The 7470-nt window shown below is 41.6% G+C and overlaps 1 long non-coding RNA gene across 1 annotated transcript in view; it reads left to right on the top strand.

The window, feature by feature from the left end:
• LOC114487843 (uncharacterized) overlaps positions 1–7470 on the top strand; it is a 9237-nt gene extending 1767 nt beyond the window's left edge. The window contains exons 2-3 of the long non-coding RNA XR_003683305.2: positions 6162–6214; positions 7312–7470. This is a non-coding gene — a long non-coding RNA (uncharacterized lncRNA). The remainder of the gene's footprint in view (positions 1–6161; positions 6215–7311) is intronic.

Raw genomic sequence — 7470 nt, 5'->3', positions numbered from 1 at the left:
GGCATGAACCCGTGTCCCCTGCACTGGCAGGCGGATTCTCAACCACTGCGCCACCAGGGAAGCCCCGAACCATCCTTTAGAAGGCTCAGTACAGGAGAGAGACACTCGATTTACCTTGCAGGGTTGTTGTTGTTAACGGTGACATGGATTTTTTTTTTTTCTTTTTTAGTTTCTTTTTTCAAATACCCATTCATTGGTGAAATTTCTACAAGAAAATGTACCAAGGGAACTCCCTGGCAGTCCAGTGGTTAGGAATTGGTCCTTTTACTGCTGTGGCCCGGGTTCAATCCCTGGGCGGGGAACTAAGATCCCACAAGCTGCATGGCATGGCCAAAAAAAAAAAAAAAAAAGTGTAGCAAAAAGCAGATGAACTGAAGCAAATGAAAATATTAAAGAGGTTAGAAACAGAAGCCATACATTGTAAGTGGAAGCTATACACTCTGCCCTCGTTGTACCCATTCCCCATCTGGTAGCCAGCAGAAAGCGCGCAAAATGGGTATATGGCCAGATGCTCGCTGCAGGCCCACCCCGCACATTTGTGGGACCCAGGGTGAGGGTACAAAGGCCCTGGCCCTTTCTTCTGGCTTGGTCTTTTTACCTAGGACTCTGTCCTACAGTCATACTGGCCTGGCATGCTCCTGGGCCCAGGCACCTCAGCCAGAAATCCCATCTCGATCCACCCTTTCCCATCAGCTACCCCTTGGTCACACCTGTAGTTGTAGACACCCAGGGCATGGTGTATAAGAGGATGCAGGAATGGACGGGTATGTCCATTTGGTGCCAAGGATTCCTTACCCTGAGGAAAAGCACTGGTGGGTGATCTCTAAAGCCCAGGGCCCCGTACAGGGGTCCCCAGTAGCCTGGGTGTAGGATTGCCAGATAGGATACAGGACACCCAGTTCAATCTGAATTTCAGATAAACAACAAATAATTCTTTAGTATAAGTTTATCCCCTGCAATATTTGTGACACACTTATACTAAAAGAAAGTTATTCATTGTTTATCTGAAATTCTTAATGGGGTCCTGTGTTTTTATTTGCTAGCTCTGTCAACCCAAACTGTTTCTAAGGGCAGTTCTGGCTCTCTGATCAGTCAAGCCACTAAAGGCCTATGATACCACAATTTTGAAAAAGTGATCATATTCCAGCAGAAAGACAGACTCTTGATAGTTGAGCCATGGAAGTAAATGAGGTACATATACTAGGTGAAAGGAAGGCCAAGAAATCAAGGACACGTTTTGGAGAAATATTGATTTAATAACAGGTAATTAACACTTAATTGCTTTAGAAAATATCACAGCCATCTTGTGTTCTCTCAGCTATGTAAAAAACTGACTGTGAATATGATATAAACAACTTTAAAATGCATAATAATGGATATTGGCAGGAAAGAGTACTTAATACTAATGGAAGTTAGACATGTGAATCCCTAAATGTTAACAGGAAGAGATCTCAAGTTATTGATTTTGGCTATGTTAAGAAAAGCCATAGACCACTTAATGTTCCTTGTATTTTTTTAGCCACTTTGAGTTCGGTGTGTTTCTCAGATTACATCATGGGAGCTGGGTGGGGAGGGGAGTGCAGGGAAAGCCACGGTCCCTTTTCTCCTGGAGCCTCAAACATCACTGTTCTCAGCATTTTCATGTATCCTTAAAACTACTGTCTGATATAAATTGTACTAATTATGTATAGATTCAATAATTAAGTGATTAACAGTATTTGTACATTTTTAAACTAGCATTCGACTCAATGACATGCAGGTCCTTTCCTCCCTGCAGAGATATTTAGTTTTCCAGAACACCAATGCTCCTCTTCTAGAAATGGTGCAGGCTAGAATGGCAAGTGCCCAGGGTCACGGCTTGAGGAGCCACTGCCCCAAAAGGCAACTCTGCAAGGCCAGATACAACTCAGAAAACCTGAGTGGATTTAGTTGAACAGTCGCTTAAAAGTTGATTTAAGGGACTTCCCTGGTGGCGCAGTGGTTAAGAATCCGCCTGCCAATGCAGGGGACACGGGTTCGAGCCCTGGTCCGGGAAGATTCCCACATGCCACGGAGCAACTAAGCCGGTGCGCCACAACTGCTGAGCCTGCGCTCTAGAGCCCGCGAGCCACAACTACTGAGGCTGCGAGCCACGACTACCGAAGCCCGTGCACCTAGAGCCTGTGCTCTGCAACAAGAGAAGCCACCACAACGAAGAGTAGCCCCTGCTCACCGCAACTAGAGAAAGCCCGCATGCAGCAACAGAGACCCAACACAGCCAAAAATACATTAATTAGTTAATTAATTAATTTTAAAAAGTTGACTTAAGTGAGCTTTGAGATCATTTAAAAACCATCACAATCCTGGGCTTCTCATTTAAGCTTCTCTGGCTCACTGTCCTCTAAAATTAGGAGGCATATGTTGGGATAAGAATGGCATATCACACACATTCATTCGTTTTTAAAATTTATTTTATTGAGATATAATTCACATACTATAAAATTCACCCTTTTAAAGTATACAATTCAGTAGTCTGAATGAACATTCATTCATTCTTACTTCCTCCCAATGCTACTAAAATTACAGAAAAGGGGAAAACCCATGAGGACAAAGAGAATGCAAAAGGCTGCATAATCATAACTGATCTGGCAGATCTGAGAAAGCTGACTGCTAAGCTGGCAGTGGGGAAAGCCAAGAAGAACCTAATTTATAATGCAGAACACCTAAAAACCTCGGGACTTAACACCAGACATCTGCGGATGCAGAGAGAAAGTGAGGCTCAAAACAGGAGGATTGGTTGAAAGGCTACTTAAGGAGTTAGGTTGTAATTCCCTCCCCAGCTCTGCTCAGAAGACTGAGGTGATTTCTCTGGAGAAGGAAACTGGCCAATCTCTTGACTAGAGGACAGTAAGTACATTTGAGGGCGATTTCCTACCACAGGCAGAGAAGTTCATTAGCCATTCACATCATGAATGCTGAGATCCCCAACTTCCCTTGGTTCTCAGAATGCAGACAGCCAGTCCTATGAAAGTTGGAATACCCTGAAAGTAGGAGATAGAAAGATCCACCTCTCAGGAATTTGACCAAACCAAGAGAAAACAACCCCTGAAATGGTGATCTTGTGTAAGCCAGATCATCTTACCCTCAAGCCCATGGTCCACGAGTCTTGTCCGGACACCAGGGAGACCAGTCAGCTGCTTAAGGTCCATGACAGGCAGCCATAAACCAACAGAGTGTTCCACAATGGAAGACAGAGACCAAAATAAACACAACAGAACGGCAACTTACAGGAAACAAACTATACAGGGAGAAGAAAACAGATTTTTCTGCTACAACTTTTGATATAATAACTATCATTATTATATTCAGAGAGAAGTAAAGATATCCCAAACATGAAACAAGTATTTGCCATACAAAAAAAGGAACATTCAGAGAATAAAGAGTTCTCGGAAATTAAATATATTATACTAGACGTTAAGACACTATAATATAGTGGTAGGCAGGATAAGGATCCCTAAAGATGTCTACATCCTAAGCCCTGAAACCTATGACAAAATGGACTTTACAGATATGATTAAGGTTAGGGATCTTGAAGTGAGGAGATCACCCTGGATTATCAAGTGGGCCCAATCTAGTTAAATGAGCCCTTGAAAGCTGAGAACTTTTCTGGCCAGAGGCTGGGAGATGCCACCGTAGAAGAAGAGGAGAGATTAGACGCATGAGAGGGACACCACTCACTGTTGCTGGATTTGAAGATGAAGGGAGCGGACCACGAGCCAAGCAATGTGGGTGCCGCTGGAAGCTGGAAGAGCCCCTAGCTGACAGCCATCGAGAAAACGCAGACTGGGGCTTCCCTGGTGGCGCAGTGGTTGAGGGTCTGTCTGCCGGTGCAGGGGACACGGGTTCGTGCCCCGGTCCGGGAAGATCCCACATGCCTCGGAGCGGGTGGGCCCGTGAGCCATGGCCACTGAGCCTGCGCGTCCGGAGCGTATGCTCCGCAACGGGAGAGGCCACAACAGTGAGAGGCCCGCGTACCGCAAAAAAAAAAAAAAAAAAAAAAAAAAAAGAAAACGCAGACTGCAGCCCTACAATCGTATGAAACTGAATTCTGCCAGCAACCTGAATAGGCAAAGAAAGATTCTTCCCAAGAGTCTCTGGAAAGGAACTTAGCCCTTCAGACTCCTTGACTCTAATCCGTAAGATTCAGGTTAGACTTCTAACTCTCAGAAATGTAAGAAGATACAGTTGTGTTTTTCAGTCACTTTAAGGAGTAGAAAGTCAAGTAAATTTCCTAGAAAGTAGAACAAAACAGAAGGACCTGACAAATAGAGGAGAAAAGAGAAGAAAATTAGAAGGCTGATCCCAGAGATCCAATATCCAAAAAAAGAGCTCGAGAGAGATGGAGAAAACAGACAGAAGGAAATCATCAATAAAATAACTCCCCAAATGGAAGAACATGATTCCCAGATTGAAAGGGATCACTAAGGGCTGAGAGCATAGCATGTATTTATGAAATTCAGAACACTGAAGATAAAGATCCAGAGATGAAAAACAAAAGGTCACTTTCAAAGTACAAGGGTAAAAATGATTTTTAACTTTTGAACCAGACTAGAGGACAATGGAGCTCTAGCCTTAATTTACTAAAGTGATTTCCCCCTTATTTTCTCCTTGTATTGAGGAGACAGAATGGAAGTGAATGGGAAAGGAAGTTAAGAACAGGTGACAGTGAGGTGTGAATAGAAGGCATAGTGGAAAGTTGGTGGATAATGCCAAAAACGGAACAAGTACCCACATATGCATGTTATTTAAAGATAGGAAAGTTTTCTTAAAAATGATTTTAAAGTGATTGCCTTCAGGGAGGCACATACAAAGGGTGCAGACTTCTGGAGTTTTTTGCAACAACTCTTGTTTTCCACTGTAAAATATGTGCATGTATAAATTTAAGAAAAACTAAAACCTGGGAAGTGAAAATAAACCAGAGAAAACAAAAATCAATGACCAAAATGATAAGTTTAATAAGTAAAGTGGCATGAACACATTTAGTAGTCTAAACTTTGTTTAAAGAGAGCTGTTTTGTATTTCCCTTGAATTGTATTAGACTGAAAATAGCCAGTGAAACGTCTGTATTTGTTCTGTGCAGAGAGCTCTCAAGCCCTTCACATTTCCAGTAGGATATAAGGGCCCTAATGACTCTATTTCCAATCTCCCTTTCAGCTCTAAAGATCTGTGGTGCCTAAGGAGATGGACAAAATATATTGTGGGAGATCCAAATATATTGCAAGGCAGATTGCAATCACATTTTTGGAAAAGTGTATTTGAGTATTGGATCGTATGCGTAGCAAGATACCTAGGAAGATATTGACCAAGCATTAATAACGGTTATTTTTTTATGGTAGGCTCAAAGTGTTTGTATTATCCTCTGTTGTTTCTTGTTATATTTTTAACACTAAGCTTGTGAAAAGCAACAAAGGTATTTTTGTTAAGGAAAAAATTCTAAGGAGTCAACGACCCAAATATTTTGTATTAACTCTTTCTATCCCACAGGAGTCTTAGAACTTGCAATCTTAGAAATACTAATCTTCGAACACCCAACTTCCCAGCACTTTGTTTTTACCTTTAGCAATCGCTAGTTGCACAAAGCCAAGTTCTTTGGAATCATCTGGTTTTTCTGCCTGCTCTCCTTTCCCCAAACTCAACTTTTTAGAATGAAGAGGAACAAAAACTACAGTATCAGGTCAAGAGTTATCCATGTTGTTTAATAGATACAGAGTTTCAGTTTGGGATGAAGTTCTGGAGATGGATTGTGGAGATGGTTACACAACAGTGTTAACAGTTAAAATGGTAAATTTTATGTACTGTATATTTTTCCACAATTAAAGAATTATCCAATACTTGCCCTTTATTCACTTCTAATCAATCATTATAAATAATAGTTGACTCTTTAGGAGGGACAGAAAAAATGTGAAATAAGTTTGAGAAAGATGCTAAGTGCTGTAAAATTTCTTAACCAATCCATGTTTTCTGAAGGCAGTCCTTGATGTGAACTTCAAAGTTTCTATCATGAAATAAGTTTTTTATTGTTCTTCCATTAGGGAAATTGAGACGTTTGATTCTGAAGAGGGGAATGAGAAACAGAGAGTAATATGGTTCCTTTATGCACAATGTTTTGTTCATTGTTACAGATTCCCCAAGAAATAGATTGTGAGATGGAGATTTGTGTGCAGGAAGCTTATTGGTGAGTCCTCCCCCCATCTAACCTGTGGGGCAGAGAAGCAAGCAAGATAAGGCTGAGAAGAGTGAACTTTGAGACAGTCACAACAAAGGCCTCATCCCATCCCTCTGGGAACTCTGGAGCTGGGATGCTTCTTCAGAATTGTCCCAAATTGAAGCAAGGAGCCCTGCCTTAATATCCCTATGTTGACCCATCCTAGGAAGTGGGCTGCCCTCAGGAAATAATCTTGGGCAAGGTGGCTTTCTCCTGCTGAGGGCAATTCTCCCAGAGAAACTAAGCTGAAAGCCATCAGCTGCTAACACTGCCAGTCCTGAAGGGAGGGTCTGGGTAGTACCAATCAGCATCCTTTCAATCATATTCTACAAACTTCTTGGGCATCTCTACCCACTTTATAAATTAGTAATATAAATCAGAACAGAAGTAAGAAGTGTCAAACAAAGAAATAAGAACTAAACTGACCTTCTAATGACATGGGAATTGAAGAAAAATGTCCTACTGCCCAAGTGTTAGGTGCTTGACCAGAACCTTCCCCTTCCTCAAAGGGCCAAAATGTACTCCTGATGACCTTATAATGATGTACTATGACATTATCAGTAAATCTTTTCAAAAAGCTCCAGAGAAAGCTTCACTCATGGTGCATTTTGAGCCCAGTTCCCATATTCAAGAAAAAGAAAGAAAGAAAGAAAGAGAGAGAGAGAGAGGGAGGGAGGGAGGGAGGAAGGGAGGGAGGGAGGAAGAAAGAAAGAAAGAAAGAAAGAAAGAAAGGAAAGAAGGAAAGAAAGAAAGAGAAAGAAGAAAGAAGGAAAGAAAGAAAGAAAAAAGAAGGAAAGAAAGAAAGAAGGAAAGAAAGAGAAAGGAAGGAAGGGAGGGAGGAAGGAAGAAAGAAGGGACAAAGGAAGGAAAGGAGAAAAGGAGGAAAGAAAAGAATAGAAAAGAAAAAAAGGAAGAATTTTAAGCCCTTTCGTGAACTCAGTCCTAAAGCCCAAGATACACAGTAGGATAAGTGCCCTTCCTCCACAAATATTCCAAAATTAAAATGATGGATCGCTAAAGAGAATCTCTCTTTCCCTCACTTATCTTCTCTCTTGCTTCCTCCCCAGGGAAAATGCCAAAGAAGCATGAGACTTCTAAAGTAAACCATTAGATGCAGATGTGAAATTACTTACCAGAGAGCTACTACTTCTGACACAGGAAAGAAAAATATTCTCTCTTCAATCTCCACTAATAAACCACCTGAGGGTTCCCATTAGTTAAGGGGT

Source organism: Physeter macrocephalus, chromosome 15 (genome assembly GCF_002837175.3).
Source record: "Physeter macrocephalus isolate SW-GA chromosome 15, ASM283717v5, whole genome shotgun sequence".
NCBI lineage: Eukaryota > Metazoa > Chordata > Mammalia > Artiodactyla > Physeteridae > Physeter > Physeter macrocephalus.
The sequence above is the reverse complement of the archived record's forward strand: the minus strand, read 5'-3'. Positions and strand labels throughout refer to the sequence as shown.